Source organism: Diabrotica virgifera, chromosome 1, assembly GCF_917563875.1.
Source record: "Diabrotica virgifera virgifera chromosome 1, PGI_DIABVI_V3a".
NCBI classification, from domain to species: Eukaryota; Metazoa; Arthropoda; class Insecta; order Coleoptera; family Chrysomelidae; genus Diabrotica; species Diabrotica virgifera.
In genome coordinates this window covers 250,588,326-250,608,325 of record NC_065443.1, presented here as the reverse complement: position 1 = coordinate 250,608,325, position 20,000 = coordinate 250,588,326, and positions in this window count along the sequence as shown.

Below are 20,000 nucleotides of genomic sequence, written 5' to 3'. Positions count from 1 at the left end.
ATCTGAATTGCCGATATAAATGAGTCAAATTAAATAAATTATTAGAAGAATTTTTTTACTAAGCAACAACATTTTTGTTTATATTAATAGTATTTTGTATTTTGACAACGGCACCCGATTTGGGCGTCGAAACGTTAATAAAAATCATTTTTTAATAATATTGTGGCTTTTTCCCATTCTAAATAGTTAAAATCAGATATCAAGTTTTATCAATTTTATACGAGGTATGTCAAAAATACGAATTTTATTAAAGAGTAAAGTACCTTTATATTCCAGAATATCAAAATATGGGTATTATAAAAAGTTGTTGGGAATTAAAAACTATGTTTTATTATAATTACATCATTATAATTGAAAAAAAAAATTCAATGTTTTCTCAAATTACGGATACCCATCATCATTATTTTATTTCAATTATTTCAACTATTTTATTATTAATTTTACGAAAAAAAGTTATTCTTCATAAAATACTCTATTCTGGTCTAAAGTCCAAAAAACAACCATCAGATATCAAACTTTTTCAATTTTATACGAGGTATGTAAAAAATATGACTTTTGCTTAACAGTTCAGTATGGTTTGTTCAACAGTAAATGGTTGAGTTCAATTAGTGCGGTCGTAAATATTATTAAATTTATCTGACCTGGTCCATTGTTAAGACCCACCCGGAGCGATAAGCAACCGAGGTAGACAGAGTTGGTCTTTTGACAATTAACACTGACTAGACGGTAATCCCATAATAAAGCAAAGAAATTGTACCAGAAAACATATTTAAATTTTACCTGAAACCGGACCTTTTATACTATTATCGGTTATTCCAGGATGTTTATAGTGGTAACTAATTGAACTCGACCATTTACTGTTAAACATACCATACCTTTATAGTTCACAATATCTCATTTAGAAGAATGTAATTAAACAGTGAAACATATTTTGTAATTCCAAACAACTTTTTTTAATAACAATTTTCGATATTGTGAAATCTAAAGGTACTTTACTCTTGAGTGAAATTCATATTTTTTTACATACCTCGTATGTCAAAATGTAAAATCGTATGTAAAACCTCGTATGTAAAATTAATAAAATTTGATATTTGATGGTTGCATCTGAGATCATATACGATGCAGAGTATTTTATAAAGAATAACTTTTTTCGTAAAACTGGTAATAAAAAAGTTATTAATAGGTTCGAAGTTACGCAGACATAATGTTTAAGAGCTAAAAATATTTTTTTGTTGAAAATTTATTATTGTTCAAGCTTATTATTAAATTTATTTTAGGTAAGTTTTAGAGAAAACATTTTTGATCACTTTTTATAAACAATTTTTTAGTTGGTAATTTTCGGTTTTTGTATTAGGTACATTTTTGTTATCTTTCTTAATTTTTGTCAAAAAGGAATAGTTTCATTCATAGTTTCATTTCTAAAATAAAATTATTGAGTAAATTTTAAAAATACATCAAATGCTTTAAAAAATCACCTATAAAATTGTAAAAAATCTTTTCAAACTTGAGTAATACCGTTTTAAAGTGCTGGTAATTCTGTAAACTACGTTTTTATTTAAAACTTACGTAAAAGTTTTCAAAAATTGCATTTTTGCGTCATATCATTTGAATTAAATTTTTGGCATTTTTTTGAATGAAACATTGTTTAGTAAGATGTTTGAAAGGTCAGTTGTGCAAATTTGAGAGCTTTATAAGAAAAATTTTATTAGTTACACATTTTTAAATAATGTTTAAACAAAATTCAGCCCACACCGTACTTATGCCCATACATTTTATTTCTTTTTATTATAACCATAAGATAGCTTAATTGTTCTTCTTTCCAATTAAGCTATCCTTTCTTGTTCCTTCTCTTAATTTCCTTCTTTCTTGTCCAATTTGTAAAATTCTATTTGATCCATTAATTAGAGAAATACACTGAAATAACTCAGCCGTGCACTTCGCTAGTTTACAATGCGCCAATGTTTGTGAGAAGGGTGACTTTAGCGTTATAAATAAAAAATTATAGAACCTACAGATTTAATTTTATAAAAATTTTAATCTTATATTTAGGTTTTTTTCAATAGTCTGAATTTTTCAAGTCAAGTCAGTTTTTTTCTAAAATTTATATTTTCGGGGTTATTTAAAGAAACATGCAATTTCGCAGTTCATTTGTTTAATAAAAAATTAAGTGCCCACTTCTAGAGTAGAACTTTTTAATATGTTGTTTATTAAACATTTCTTAGGGCCATCGGTACATAATTCGCAAATATTTTAAGGCTATCCCCACTCTTTCTGTCTTTACACGGCAAATTACGTGTAGTAAAATTGTCACTGGTATGGATATGTAAACTTTACTTGACAATTTCATCATTAACTGTAAAGATGGCTTTTGAATGTTCTTGGATAACTATTACTAGTATAATTAATTGCCTTAATTGTTAATTCAGTTAATTAATATGATTATTTCATATTTCCGACCAATAGAAAGCTACAGAAATACAAATTAAATTGATCATTTTTGATAATATCCCATCGTCAAGTATATTACGGCAGATGCCCTTCGTTGCTGTGAAAAAATACATTCAGTGACATTAATGACAATTACTGTTTTAAAACTTATAAAAGTGATGACTTTCAATCGTCAAATATTTATAACAACTGTGTGTTTAATTGTACTAATTTGTACTTACATAAATAAATTACAATAAAATTTTGGTTTTAAACAGTTTTATTCATGAAATAATCGCAGCAAATTGCAGCTCGATCTCTGAAATTATTATCGAATTGTTTCCCTCGTGCCACTTGACGTAATTTCACTCCCCTTCGGGTCGTGAAATTAATACTGTCAAAGTGTCACTCGGGAAAAATTCGATAATTTCAGAGCTCTTGTTCAATTACTACTGATAATTTTTTCACTACCTATGTATTCAGTAATAATTTATCTACTGTACAACAAAAGCTAATAATCAATCGAGAAAAGAGGAAAAGTGATAAAGTGATTTTTTAATAATATATTGTTACTATGAAACGCTTACAATTTTGAACATCTGTAACAACACAATACTTGGATCACTGAATATATCCTGGTGTGTTCTCTGCTTTGGATCTTCCATAAATAATAAACAATAAATAACTTTTTATTAAGTTCACGTCTTAAATAAATTATTTATTAAACACATTATCAATATTATTTAATCAACAACTGAAAATATTCCCAATGCCAGGTCAAATATTTAAAATTGTCACTGTCTGACTGACAAAGATTTGGAAAATATTACCACGGACATTGTGTTCATTTTTTTTCAAATCCTGAAAAAAAAACAATAAATATTTTTGAAAAATTTAAACGCAAAATGAAAGACTAAATTATTACCGAGGGCCGAAAGTCTCTTACAATAAATAAAAAGTTTATTTTGAATGAGATATTTTGAAATTAAAAGTCACACTAAATTTTCTTTTAGTTTTTTAGCCCTGTAACTTATTAAAATAAACATTATAGAAGTTCTCAGGGACTTTCGGCCCTCGCTAATAACGTAATCTCTTATTCTGAGTTTAAAATTTTCAAAAATAATTATTAGTTTTCTCAGAATTCGAAAAAAAAAATGAATTCCATTTGAGTAGCATTTCAGCAGAAACTACGTGCCCATTCCCTTAATGAAATTAAAAAACATCTATATTGTTTGATTTTTTCCGAAGGGAAAATCTATATGCATTATTGTATTAAATATTTTGTATTTGTATTAAATGAGGCGCTCAGAGCAACACTGGCACAGTCCACAAATTGAGCATTTTTAGATTAATACATCAATAAAAGCAGAAAAATTGGATATATGGTTCAACAGTGGTCTACACAATGTAGCTCTATATTTGGCAATATGGCACTACATAATGTATTGTTGCCTTGACAAATACTAAAAATACGAATGAAACAGTGGCCTAACCCTCAATTGTGTGGCTCAGACCCATCAAACAAGTGTTCATCGTATCAGAATCAGAATAATACGCATAATTCATAAGAATGACTATTTTTAATTTTATAAAGTAATATTTAATAATAATAACTTTAACCCCGTCCTTGACTGAGTGGTAAGAGCGCCTACCTTTGGATCGAAAAATCCGAATGGTTGTGAGTTCGAATCTCACCAGGGTCAGAAATGTTTCATTTATTATAAATTAATAAATGAAAGTAGTTTCTGTCCTTGTGGGATCGGTACTCACCGGAGGAACCGCAGACGTTCGGATACAGTTAGCGTCTCTTTGCAAAGACAATGACGTCAACTTTGCAAAGTAACAAGACACTTACTCAACACACACACACACACTACACATTACACTAGGTACCTAACTGTTAAAAATTACCGTACCTACCATGCCAATGGCAATTAGTTGTCGAAGCATTAACCTTTTTTAAATAAAAAAAAACAATAATTTAATTTGTCATATTAATTTCCTATTTGGTAGCAAATTTTGTGGCTTATTACAAACTAAAATAGTAAATTAGTAATACAAAGTATTAATTTGTATTAATTGTATCAATTAAAATAAATAATTCTTTTGCGATTCAATTTTTAAATCTTTTTTCTGTCGGCATCTTACTGTGTACAGGTAATGCTAAGAATTACCATAATCTGTTCTCGGGAGTCTTAGTACACAAGATTAATGACGATGAACGACCCAAAAATACAAAAAATATGCATTGCCAGGTAATAATAAAAATGTTTACAAGCTAATAGTACTTTGAGGAATACGCAAAAACGTTGCCAAACTTCAGGGCTTCTTATAATCGGTAGCTCAATGTGGGCTTCCTAACGCTGCTGAACTTCTACAGAGTATATACTTTTTTTCGCAGCGCAAACTGGTGGTAGATACCATGAACTACGAGTGTATGTTTTGATAATAATTCCAGGCATAAGCAGCCCGGGCTTCGTATTGTTAATCATGATTTCAGAGCTACCTATGGTACATTTCTAAAATTTGTCCGAATATATATGAAGCCCAAGCGTATTCACATGTTCTGAGCTTGGTTAAAATATCGAGAGATGGTGTAAAGTACGTTTTTTGGGGAAATAATATTAAAGAATTACGAAGCCCGAATCCGGGCTTCGTAAGGAGGTATCGGGCTTCGTATGACCGGTGCGATATAGCGTTTTTGGCTTCCTAAAGTCGGAATCCATATATATATATATATATATATATATATATATATATATATATATATATTGTCATGATTTTAAATAGTTATTATGATTTTTTAAGATACTCAAACCATAGAATAGTTAAAATAATAGATAATTTAGTAATTTTAGTAAGCCCAAAGTATATGGATAATTTTTTTTATTATTGCCACTTTTGAGGGGTATCGTTGATTGGAAGGTTGAGAAGAATGAGAATTATAAAAAAAACTAAAGTTATGAGAGCACTTAGTAATAATTAAATAGTTATAAGATGGTTTTATTTAAGTGTATAAAGGTAGAATTACATAAGAAATCAAAATAGGTAATCCTATATCAAAGATGATATTTCAATGACATATAAATTAGAAATTAGTAACTAGAACATATAATAATTTGAATTTTTAATTTTACCAGAGAATGACTTCTATTTGTATCATACAATAGCCTTATTTGTTCGTAAGAATCATCAAAAGGTTCCATTTTTCCAAAAGTCACTTCGAAAGGAACTTCGTTAAGGTGATACGTCTTGCATCACTTAGCTGCATGTGTGGATTTGTGAAATTATGTTGAAATAGACATCAATCTAAAATTTGAGAACAATAGTTAGTTCAATATTAATAGTATTAGTATAAATTTTAATAAAAAATGTGGAATATAGTTCAATAGAATCATAGCTTTGACAAGTGTCGAAACTCTAGGTCAAATTAACGTATAAGAATGATATTTTGAGGAAATGGCTTATGCATATTCAATTGCTGATTTATTTTGTGTAAATTGAAAGTTATTTCAATCCTTTGTATGTAGTAATTGTGTAAATATTTGAATTTTAATATGTGAGTGTAAGTGTTAAAGAAACTAAAAATGAAGTGTCGGACGTTGAAGTGAACCCTAATAGAACTTTAATAAGGGCACCTAGCAAGAAGGACATTATATCAAAATGAACTAGAAAGTTTAATCTATTCAAATCCCAGATTAGATTATACCCAAAGATTAGGATAGAATCACAATTTGGGTTCATATTTCCAAAATTTTCATCAAAATTATCATTTTGATGAAATGTCAAATTTATGGGAATTTTTTTATTGGTGAATTCAAATTTTCATAGCAAGGATTGTTATTAATAATTAATTTCCATTGGCTGTGAAGGGACGCCAAGCCAAAAAGAATCCATTTTGAGGAGTTTTGCAAACCTTTGAACAGGCAACACCTTGTTATAAGTAGCTCCGCAAATTTTTGAGCAAAATGCGGTAAATCGTAAAAAATTAAATTAAAAGACTTTTATTCTACTAACCTGTATAAATAATCTTCATGGTGAAGCAAAATTTTTCAAAAAATGACCCTCAATTTAATAAGAAAAGTGAAAAAGTATTCTGATGCGGGTATCTACCATAAAATTTAGAACATTGTTCCAGTGAAGGAGAAGGAGTTGGTTTCTTCTTGGATCCGAAGAGACTACATCATGAAAGGTTGTACTGAACAGATTTTTAATTGATCATGATCGAAAGTCAATGTTTTTCATTTTCTAGCTTTAGTATAACAAATTTTGAATATTCAAGATAATTTTGGGTTATCTTCGACTTAGTTTTTTTTTTTGTCAAATATTCTAGTTTATTTCATAATCAAATTCATTGCATCGTATTTCTTTATTCAGATTTTTGAATAGATAACATAAAATAAATAATTTAGCGTTAGATAAGATCAATAAATTTTTTCAAGTTAATATCATATTGATCTGATATATATTATTGTATAATTACCTTGTATTTTTGATGTTGCATAACAAAGCCTTTATTTTTCAATATATTTCCAAATTTGTGTACAATATTCGACAGTTTTTTGTTATTTATCCACCATTTCATAGCTTTATTTTTGTGTCGTTTGTTCAGTTGATATTTCAGAAATCTTTTTCTCACACCTCTACGGATGGGAGATTTCATGCAGGTATTGACATTATAACTGAGCTAGTTAAGGTAAGTGATTAATAGATGGCGCCGGGCAAAATCAATATTAAAATCAATTATTAAATCGATATTTTAAAATTAAAATAAACTAATATAAAATAAATACAAATCAGTATATTTTAAAAATATAATAAATAAAAATAAATAAATATAATTCTATAATAATTCTATAATTAAATTAAAATTAATAAAATAAATCAAAATTAAATATATATGTTAATTGGCTACCAATGTGGGAGCTAAACACAAAGGAAGCTAAGCTAAATAAATAAATAAAATAATTAATAATAAAATTATAAATAAATAAATAAATTAAATTAACATATAAAAATCTATGATAATTGGCACAACCAACGTGGGACGATAAGATAAATATAGGGCAAAATAGTCACATATTAAATAATCAATATTAAATTTTGAGTCTGATATATTCTACAAAATGGCAGATGGACGTAGATCTGTTTCGAAGACGACAAAGGAAGAAGAGGAACAGAAACAAGAAAAGTCTGACCTTGAAAAATTCATGGAGTTGATTAACAAAAATGGAAGAAAATAATGGTAAAATAGAAAGAAAATTAATTCACTTGGATGAAAACAACAAGAAAATGGGAACTAAATTAGAGGGAAATAGTAAATCAATAGAGCAAAAATTAGAAGAAAATAGTCGAAAAACAGAAGAAAATAATAAATCATTAGAGCAGAAATTAGAAGAAAATAGTCAAAAGATGGAAGACAAGTTAGAAGAAAATAACAGAAAAGCAGAAGAAAATAGTCAGAGGTTGGAAAAGAAACTTGAAGAGAACATTAAAAGAATAGAAGAACAAATGGAACAGAGAATAAATAAGAGTATTCGAGAATTGAAAATGTTGTACGGAGAGATCATGAGTAAACATGAAAATTTAGAAACTAAATTAACTGTTGAAAATCAGGAGATAAAAACACAAATACAACAGCATAAAGAAAGAATAAATATAGTAGAAGAAGATATAGAAAAGGAAGCAGAGTGGACGAACAGAAGATTCATCATGGTAGATGAAAACATAAATCAAATCAAGAAAGATCAGAAAACATCCAAGGAAAAGGAGGATCAATTGGAGAATAAATTAAAGTTTGAAGTAAAAGAAGTTAAACAAGAGATAGAAAAGATGGAGAAGAAGATGAGGAATACAACAAAAGGAACAATAGTCCATACTATAGAAACATCGGAGAACAGAATTTATTTTAATGGGGACTATAAATCTCAACATCCTGTACCATTTATTCGTATACTCACAACCAAATATTTGCAATACAATGACTTCGACGAATTTCGTGAAGTCATTAGAAATCAGCTGAAGGATGAAGCGTTGATTTGGTATACGAATGTGGAGAATGAGATCCAAGATTTTGATGGTTTTAAAGTGAAGTTTTTGGAATTTTTCTGGGGACAGTCCAGACAACAAGTTGTGAGAGCAGAATTGTTTGGAGGAAGATATAACTCCAACTCTAGAACAAGCATGCATCTGTATGCTATGAGATTATATAGTGCTGCCCAGTATCTGGATGGAACACTCACAGAGAAGGAACTGGTGAACCACATAATAGTCCATTTTGAAAGTCAGATAGAGAATATCCGACTAAATTTCCATTTTACCGACTTCAACATGCTCTGCAATTTTCTTATTGAAAAGGAAAAAGCTTTTCAAAGTTATAGAAGCAGAAATAATAATAATGGCAATTTTCAAAATTTTATTGATAGTAATAATTACAATGACAACAGATATGATAATAATAATAACAATAATCAAACTTGGAATAATAAAAATAACAATAATAATAACAATAACTATAACAATCAAAACAGAAGTCAAAATAATAGATCAAATAACAATTATAATAATAATAGAAATAACAATGGACGTGGAGGTTATAATAATTATAACCAAAATAATAATAATAATAGGGGATATAATAATTACAGAGATAATAATTATAGAAATAATGGTTATAGAAATAACTATAATAACAATAATGATAATTTTTATAATAATGGTAATAATGGTGATAGCAGACGATCACCAAGACGAGACATGGGTAATTCGAGTTCGAATCAGCCTTCCAACCAAAATGGTAGAAATAGTGATAATAGGGCACAATTTAGTGTAAATAATGTAGTCATGGATGGTGAAATTTCTGGTCAACCATCAACGTCATTAGGTGTTCAAATGGAGTCATTTGAACAGAATTTTGTAGATCGCACCTGCTAGGCAATATAGCAACCAAACTGTACGAGCATCATAGGGAATTTTTGGACATGGGAGCTAATGTTGTATCGAAAAAGTTCAGGGGATTAATTTTTATTAAAGTTCAATTTTGTGGTAAATATTTTAAAGTTTTATTGGATACAGGGTCAGAGATTTCCTTAATTAGTCAAGATGTCATTAAAAATTTGAATTTAGAAGATTCATGTTTTAAAATTCCTAAGTTAAATTTAGTAGGTGCAAATAATAAAACGATTACACATGTTAATAAAAGTATTGTTGGTCATATTAAATTAATTAAAAAAGATTATATTCTACAACTGATTGTCATTGATAAGATGAAATATGATATTATGATTGGATCGGATATGTTAGACAAAATGGGTATGGTAATCAATTATGAGAAAGGTTTGGTACAAGTAGAGGAGGAGTGTGTGAAATTTGAGGAAGAATTATGTCCAGAAAAGGGCAAGGAATTGATGAATATGAGGAGAATGTATATGGAGGATAATGAAATATTTAATGAATTAAGTCCAGAAAAGGGCAATGAATTGATAAATAATGATTATATAGATATTAATAATGTATTATATGAAGATGTTGATGATGATATGTGTAAAAGTAGTATGGATATAATGGAGGAGGAAGTAATATGTAAGAAAGAGTGGATAGGAGAAATGAAGAAAATATTAATAAAGTATGAAGGACTCATAAATGAGGAAAATAGATTTGCTAGTGATTATGTTCACAAAATAGAAGTTAGAAATATCCAAGATTTTAGACCGAAAACATATCCGATACCATATAGATACCGAAGTGAGGTAAATAGAGAAGTAGAAAAGATGTTAGAAAATGGAATAATAGAAAAATGTAATTCAAGAATAATAAATCCAATTGTTGTAGTCAAAAAGAGCAGTGGAGAATTAAGACTTTGTCTAGATGCAAGAAATTTAAATAATCACACCATACCGCAATACGAAGCACCTGCTACAACGGAAACTATTTTCGGGAGAATAACGGGGGCAAAATATTATAGCAAAGTAGATTTGAGACATAGTTTTTGGTTAATTCCTTTAGCCCATGAATCCAGAGATTATACAGCTTTCATGATAGATGGTGTTCTGTACAGATTTTGTGTTGTGCCTTATGGTTTGCAAAGTTCATGTAGTGCTTTAGTTCGTGCTCTTCATAATATTTTAAATAAATATGATGATTTTATTCTTCATTATATAGACGATATCCTTATACTTTCAAAAGACGAATTTTCACACCTAAAACATATTGAAATATTATTAAGAGAATTAGATTTAGCGGGTCTTAAAATAAATATAAAGAAATGCCAATTTTTTCAAGATAGTGTTACATTTTTGGGATATAAAATAGATAATTTGGGAGTTTCAATGGATGAGGAAAGAGTAGAAAGAATAAAGGAGTACCCTACTCCTAAAAATATTAAAAATTTGCGTGGTTTTCTTGGTTTGATCAACTATTTTAAAAGGCTTGTGCCTGATTTGAGCCAAAAGATAGTTCCTTTAAATCATTTACTCAAGAAGGGAGTGAAATGGTATTTTTCATTATTTTAATTTGCGGTTGAAAATATTTTCTTAATATAAATGATTTGTATAAATAATACCAAGGATAGATTAAAGTTTATAGGATAAGTAATTTTTTTAAATAAATATAATTTATATAATAGTTAAAATTTTAAATGAAAAATTTAAATTTTACTTTTTAAAATTTTTAATTTTTAAAATTTGCGTGGTTTTCTTGGTTTGATCAACTATTTTAAAAGGCTTGTGCCTGATTTGAGCCAAAAGATAGTTCCTTTAAATCATTTACTCAAGAAGGGAGTGAAATGGTATTTTTCATTATTTTAATTTGCGGTTGAAAATATTTTCTTAATATAAATGATTTGTATAAATAATACCAAGGATAGATTAAAGTTTATAGGATAAGTAATTTTTTTAAATAAATATAATTTATATAATAGTTAAAATTTTAAATGAAAAATTTAAATTTTACTTAAGAAAAATTATCAATTTTTCATTTAGGGCAATTGTCATGATTTTAAATAGTTATTATGATTTTTTAAGATATTCAAACCATAGAATAGTTAAAATAATAGATAATTTAGTAATTTTAGTAAAGCCCAAAGTATATGGATAATTTTTTTTATTATTGCCACTTTTGAGGGGTATCGTTGATTGGAAGGTTGAGAAGAATGAGAATTATAAAAAAAACTAAAGTTATGAGAGCACTTAGTAATAATTAAATAGTTATAAGATGGTTTTATTTAAGTGTATAAAGGTAGAATTACATAAGAAATCAAAATAGGTAATCCTATATCAAAGATGATATTTCAATGACATATAAATTAGAAATTAGTAACTAGAACATATAATAATTTGAATTTTGAATTTTACCAGAGAATTACTTCTATTTGTATCATACAATAGCCTTATTTGTTCGTAAGAATCATCAAAAGGTTCCATTTTTCCAAAAGTCACTTCGAAAGGAACTTCGTTAAGGTGATACGTCTTGCATCACTTAGCTGCATGTGTGGATTTGTGAAATTATGTTGAAATAGACATCAATCTAAAATTTGAGAACAATAGTTAGTTCAATATTAATAGTATTAGTATAAATTTTAATAAAAAATTTGGAAAATAGTTCAATAGAATCATAGCTTTGACAAGTGTCGAAACTCTAGGTCAAATTAACGTATAAGAATGATATTTTGAGGAAATGGCTTATGCATATTCAATTGCTGATTTATTTTGTGTAAATTGAAAGTTATTTCAATCCTTTGTATGTAGTAATTGTGTAAATATTTGAATTTTAATATGTGAGTGTAAGTGTTAAAGAAACTAAAAATGAAGTGTCGGACGTTGAAGTGAACCCTAATAGAACTTTAATAAGGGCACCTAGCAAGAAGGACATTATATCAAAATGAACTAGAAAGTTTAATCTATTCAAATCCCAGATTAGATTATACCCAAAGATTAGGATAGAATCACAATTTGGGTTCATATTTCCAAAATTTTCATCAAAATTATCATTTTGATGAAATGTCAAATTTATGGGAATTTTTTTATTGGTGAATTCAAATTTTCATAGCAAGGATTGTTATTAATAATTAATTTCCATTGGCTGTGAAGGGACGCCAAGCCAAAAAGAACCCATTTTGAGGAGTTTTGCAGACCTTTGAACAGGCAACACCTTGTTATAAGTAGCTCCGCAAATTTTTGAGCAAAATGCGGTAAATCGTAAAAAATTAAATTAAAAGACTTTAATTCTACTAACCTGTATAAATAATCTTCATGGTGAAGCAAAATTTTTCAAAAAATGACCCTCAATTTAATAAGAAAAGTGAAAAAGTATTCTGATGCGGGTATCTACCATAAAATTTAGAACATTGTTCCAGTGAAGGAGAAGGAGTTGGTTTCTTCTTGGATCCGAAGAGACTACATCATGAAAGGTTGTACTGAACAGATTTTTAATTGATCATGATCGAAAGTCAATGTTTTTCATTTTCTAGCTTTAGTATAACAAATTTTGAATATTCAAGATAATTTTGGGTTATCTTCGACTTAGTTTTTTTTTTGTCAAATATTCTAGTTTATTTCATAATCAAATTCATTGCATCGTATTTCTTTATTCAGATTTTTGAATAGATAACCTAAAATAAATAATTTAGCGTTAGATAAGATCAATAAATTTTTTCAAGTTAATATCATATTGATCTGATATATATTATTGTATAATTACCTTGTATTTTTGATGTTGCATAACAAAGCCTTTATTTTTCAATATATTTCCAAATTTGTGTACAATATTCGACAGTTTTTTGTTATTTATCCACCATTTCATAGCTTTATTTTTGTGTCGTTTGTTCAGTTGATATTTCAGAAATCTTTTTCTCACACCTCTACCACAGAATAACTAACCATACAGAAGCGAAACTGACTGTCGTTTCCATTGATTGTGTGGGAACCGAAATATTTGACCTTGAGCCCTAGTTACAGAATGGAACTTGATGTTCTAAGGAATAGACCAATTCAAATGATGTGATATTTTGACAAGTAGTTATTAATTAATATTGAAATATAAAATTTAACTATAAAATATAAATAAACTATAAAATAAAACATATATAAATATAAAATTTAACTAAAAACATTTGTCACTGTCAGTCTAAAAGTGAGGTTATACCAGTTACATTGACACATGAGCATGAAAATTATGTTACCATTTTGGGCCTGAGTTTCGCTTCTGTATGGTTAGTTATTCTGTGCCTCTACGGATGGGAGATTTCATGCAGGTATTGACATTATAACTGAGCTAGTTAAGGTAAGTGATTAATAGATGGCGCCGGGCAAAATCAATATTAAAATCAATTATTAAATCGATATTTTAAAATTAAAATAAACTAATATAAAATAAATACAAATCAGTATATTTTAAAAATATAATAAATAAAAATTAATAAATATAATTCTATAATAATTCTATAATTAAATTAAAATTAATAAAATAAATCAAAATTAAATATATATGTTAATTGGCTACCAATGTGGGAGCTAAACACAAAGGAAGCTAAGCTAAATAAATAAATAAAATAATCAATAATAAAATTTTAAATAAAAAAATAAATTAAATACAATAAAATATATGATAATATATATATATATATATATATATATATATATATATGATAATATATATATATATATATATATATATATATATATATACAAGCTATACGCTCCCGAGGAAGCTGAAGCTGTTTTCACTTGAAGATCCTTTTTGTGGGGATCATCCCATTCTGAGTTTGGTTTTACAGTTGCTGGTGTGACTTCGCTTTTTCCACTAATTTTCTCCATTCTTCTCTGTCTTTGATTTTCCTTCCTATATTTCTAATTTCCATACTTCTTAAGTCTTCTTCCACTTGTCTCCATCTGAGTTTAGGCCTGCCTCTGGTTCTTGTACGTGGTGGTATCCATTCGGTTATAACTCTTAACGGATTGTTCTTCTCTCTTCTCATTATGTGTCCATAACATCTAATTCTCTGTGCTATTATTGCTCTAACAATATTCTCTTGACCCATCCATTCTTATATTTCGTGGTTCATCCATTGTCTTGCCTCCTCTTCGTTTTCCCTCTTTGGTCCCAGAATTTGTCTCATAATTTTTTTCTCAAATACTTTCAGCTGCTCTTCTTCTCTTGCTGTTAATGTGAATGTCTCCAAAGCATATAGCACTATTGGTCTTAAGGTCGTTTTTGTAGATTTTCATTTTTGTATTTCGGCTTATCGTCTTATCTTTGAAAATTTTTTTATTTCTGTAGAATGCCTTGTTTCCTACTTGAATTCTTCTTTTCATATCTACACTTTCATTTCTACTATTGACTAATGCTCCCAAATATTTGAAAGTTTCAACCTCTTCGAAGCTCTGTGCGTCTATTGTCATTTCTGTCAATGGTGTCTTCTTTTTCTTACTTACATTCATGTATTTTGTTTTATTTTCATTTATTTCCAGTCCTCTCAGTTTGGATTCGTTTTCTATTTCCTGGAAAGTTTTCTTTAATGCCCTTTTATCTGTTGCTACTATGGTTATATCGTCCGCATATTCAATTATTTGTACTGCATTTTTGTTTATAGTTCCTGCGTTTGACAACTTTTTTATTATCTTGTTTAATGATAGAGTAAATAGTACCGTTGAGAGCGCATCTCGTTCTCTTACTCCATTTTTTATTTTTATTATTTCTGTTCTCTCTTTTCCGGTATCTACTGTTGCTTGGGAATCTCGCATTGTCATTTCTATCAGTCCTATAATTTTATTTGGTATTTTTCTCTCTTGTAAGTCTTGGATCATTTTTCTTCTACTTAGTTTGTCAAAAGCCTGTTTAAAGTCTAGGAAAAGTATATGTGCTTCTCCGTCGTACTCGTATGTTTTCTCTATCGCTTGTTTTAGTGTATGGATAGCATCTATCGTAGATCTTCCTTTTCTGAAACCGTACTGGTAGTCTCCTATGCTTTGTTCTGTGTATATTGTTAGTCTGTCTCTAATTATACCAGTCATTACTTTATATATTACATTCAGTAAATTAATTGCTCGGTAGTTTACATATCCTGTGGTCTCCTTGTTTTGGGATTGTCACAATAATTCCTTTCTTCCGTTCTTCGGGCATTGTTTCCTTATTCAATATATTCTGTATTAGTTCATAAATCTTTCTGTATAGTGCCTCACCCCCGTATTTTATAAGTTCTGCACGTACTCCGTGGTCTCCAGCTGTTTTACCGTTTTTAAGTTTGCATATTTTATCTATTACTTCTGTATAGGTATAGGTCAATTCTTCTTCTTCACCTTGTTTCGGGGTTCATTATTGTTTCTCTTTCTTCTTCTATATCCGTTTCTTGATATAATATTTCTTCGCCATGTTTCTGCTTCTATGGCTACATTAGCTGTCCGTTTTCTACTAAATAGCTTTATTTTTCTTTGATTTAAACAATTTCTTTGTCTTTTTCCTTTGATCTTGGTATTTTTCTCGTTCCTCTTCTTTGTCTGTTCTTAGCTATTTCAATCTTGTTTTATTCTTTTCGTCCACTGCTAGTTTGCACTCTTCGTCAAACCAATTGTTTCTTCTTTCTCTTTGTATTTTTCCAACTTTCTCTGCTGCTTTGTTTATGCCTTGTTTGATTTTTTCCACTGTTCCTCCATTTCTGGTTTCTCCTTGAACTTCATCTCTGCATTTACTTTTTTTACAAATCTTCTTTTTACTCATTTCTCTTTCAATTTATCTACGTCCCATCTTCCCTGTGCTTTTCGTCTTTCATTCTTTGTTGTTTTTATTTTACATTTTGCAATCACTAGCATATGGTCCGAATCGATATTGGCCCCTATGTGAGATCTTACGTCATTTATCGACTGTTTGTGTGACTTTTTAATAAGTACATGGTCTATTTGATTCCCCTCCAGACTGACTGGTCTCATCCATGTTATCTTGTGTATGTTTTTGTGTTTATATCTCGTGCTACTTATGTCCATGTTTAATGCCGCTGCTAAATTACATAGTCTTTCTCCATTATTGTTTGTTGTGCTATGTAATGACGTAATGAGTTTTCCCCTGCACCCTCACTAAAGCATTTTTCTTTGCCTATTTGTGCGTTGAAATTGCCTATAATAATTAGTATGTCTTCTCCCGGGAATTTTTCGGCATTGTCTTCTAGTGTTTCATAGAACTGTTGTTTTATTAAGTCATCACTGTTTTCTGTGGGTGCATAGACATTTATTATGGACAACTTGCTCGGTTTGCTGTTTACTCTTATGTATGATCATCTTTGACTTATGGGTTTAAATTCCATACCTTTATGTCTCATTTCCCCAACACCATAAAAGCAGTTCCTCCATATCCTTGTTTTTCTTCTCCAGCATACCATACTGTTTAATTTTCTTTTTCGATTTTTCCATGTCCCCCTCACCTAGTTTCCTGAATTCCTGCAATATCTATCTTGTATTGTTTCAACTGTGTCGCTAGTTCGTCCATTTTGCCTTCTTCTAGCAGTGTCCTGACGTTCCATGTTCCAATTTTTTTTGTCGTTTTCTTAATTCTCTTCCTTTTTTTTTGTATTTTTTTTTATTATTTTGAATATACCGTGACTCATTTACCTCTTCGTTTGCATTGTCTGTTTCCTTTTCATCAATCCATTCTATTTTGTCTAGTTTTTTGGAACACTTTCAATTTCTATGAGTTTATTTTTTCTTGCATTCCATTTTAGCACCTTGTCATTTATTTGTAATTTCTGGTATCTGCTTTTTAATTTTGCTCCTTTGCTTCTCTCTTGTTTTGCATGTCTCTGATTTCTTTTTGTATCTTTGCTTCCTTGATAGTCCATTCTTTCACGGTTTTTGCTCTAAATTTTAAAGAACCGCTTGGTTTGACATGAAATTTGGCATACGTATAGCTTACATGTCGAAGAAAAAAAGTGATATTGTGCCGATGTGTGCTTTTGCCCTGGGGGTGACTTTCACCCCCTCTTGGGGGTGAAAAAATATATGTCCAAAATAAGTCCGGAAATGGGTAAACTGACTAATTTTAAGTAACTTTTGTTTTATAGAGTTTTTCGCCAAGTCAACACTCTTCGAGTTATTTGCGAGTGAATATGTTTATTTTTCAACAAAATAACCACATTTTTGGACGGTTTTTCACAAATAACTCAAAAAGTAAGTATTTTGTCGAAAAAAACGTTCTTAGTAAAAATATAGCACATAAATAAGTAAAAAAAAAAATGGTGTAATCGTTAGGTCTCTGAATCTCGTAGAACCAGAGTTATAGCCAATGAAAAATATATTCATATTCACCAAATTTCAAATAGAATATTTCGACGTGAAATATCCAAAAAATTAAGCACTTTTTGGGGAAAACCTATTATAACTTTTTTAAAGTGTTTAAAAAAATCTTTATTTCTGTTTTTACAAAAAGTTTCTAGCATTAAACTTCAGCAAGTTACGCTCAAAACAAAGTTGGTCCCTTTTGTTTTTGCAAAAAAAGAATCGGGAAGACCACCCCCTAATTAGCAACTTAAATGAAATTAATCGTTACCGCTCCACAAATTATTTTACTTATGTTGTGTTTATATGATCTGTAAGTTTGATCGAGTCAAAGTGCTTATTTTTGAAACAATTTGGTTTCAAAATAAAATTTATAAAAATTTAAATTTTGAAAAATATGCTTTTTTTCAAAATAACTTAAAAATTATTAGAGATACCAAAAATCTCGAAAAACAAAAAAAGTCAGATTTGCTTTTCTGAATATCATGTATTTTTTTGTTTTTCTGTTAGACAAAAATTGATTAAGATTTGGTGTTTCTAAATTTGCATACATTCGTGATCAGTGACTCGTTCAACCCCTTTTAACTACAGCCCTTTCAATAATAAGGACTTTGAACCGATAAAACTTACAGATCATATAAACAATATATACACGAGTCAAGAAACTTGTGAAGTCGTAACGATTAAGTTCATTTAAGATACTAATTAGGGGGTGATTTTCTAGATTTTTTTACCAAAACCAAAAGAGACTAACTTTATTTTGAGCGTAACTTGTTTAATTTTGATGTTAGAAATTTTTTTTATAAGACAAAAATGAAGATTTTTTTAAACACTTTAAAAAAGTTGTAATGAATTTTCCCTGAAATGTGCTTAATTTTTGGTTATTTCACGTTAAATTATTCCATTTGGAATTTGACGAATATGAACCTATTTTTCACTAGCTATAACTCTGCTTATACTAGGTGTAGAGACGTGATATATACACCATTTTTTTAAATTTTTTACAGGCTATATTTTTTCTTAAAATGTTTTTTCGACAAAATACTTACTATTTGAGTTATTTACGAAAAATCGTCTAAAAGCGTGGTTATTTTGTTGAAAAAATGAACATATTCACTGTCGAATAACTCGAAAAGTATTGACTTAGTGAAAAAACTCTATAGAAGAAAAGTTACTTAAAATTAGCCAGTTTATCCATTTCCTGACTTTCTTTGGACGAATATTTTTTCACCCCCAAGAGGGGGTGAAAACCACCCCCAGGGCAAAAGCACATATCGGCTCAATATCACTTTTTTTCTTTGACTTGTTAGCTATGTGTATGCCAAATTTCATGCCAATCCAAGCGGTTCTTTAAAATTTAGAGGTTTTGCAATATTTTACCGTTAAAGAACGAACTATGAACGTCAGCGCTGCATCTATGTATATTTCTCCAATTATTTAGACAAGCAAAAATGCGAATTATTGTAAAATTAATAGTTAACGTCCATCGATATTTTAAATATCTCGTACCGGCAATCACTTCAGATAACGATACCACAGAATAGATAAAAAGCAGAATTCAGGCAGCAAACAGATGTATGTATAGCCTCCACGATACTATTAAGTCCAAGACCCTAACACGAACGTCAATAATCACAATATAAACAAACCAGTGTTCATGAATGGGTATGGGACATGGACAGTAACAAAAGCAGTGGAAAGAAAACTATGTTTTTTTTAATTAAAATCCTTTATAAAAGATTCATAGTTTATTAAAAATTTCCTTAAAGGGCTTCATCGCATATGCAGAACGTGTTCGATCTAATACAGATCATCATCAGTGCTGAACAGGATGTTCACATTCTAAGCCATCAAATTGAGTCTATATGGATAAGGACCCTTTAAAATGTTCATCATCATTACCCAGCCCCCTGCGTCCACTGCTGGATATAGGCCTCCCTAATTTGTGTCCATTGTGCTCTATTTTGAGAACTTTCCATCCAATTTCTTGACATTTTATTGAGATCGTCAGTCCAAAGAGTAGGGGGTGTCGATAGGGTGGACGGTCGATAACAACTCTTGTTGTTCTACCTATGCATATCATACTATCGGCAACTATGGATGGGAAAAACTTACCGGTTTAAACCTAAAACCGGTTTTTTTACTTCGCAATAACCGGTTTTACCGGTTGTTTTTTTGTCCCGGTTATAACCGGTTTTTCTTTTTAAAGTTAAAACCGTTTATTAGGTTTTTACGGTGATTAGGAATAGGTTAGGTATTATTTTGGATCCCAATCATAATTATTATTCTCAAGTAATTATTCCAAACAAAACCATA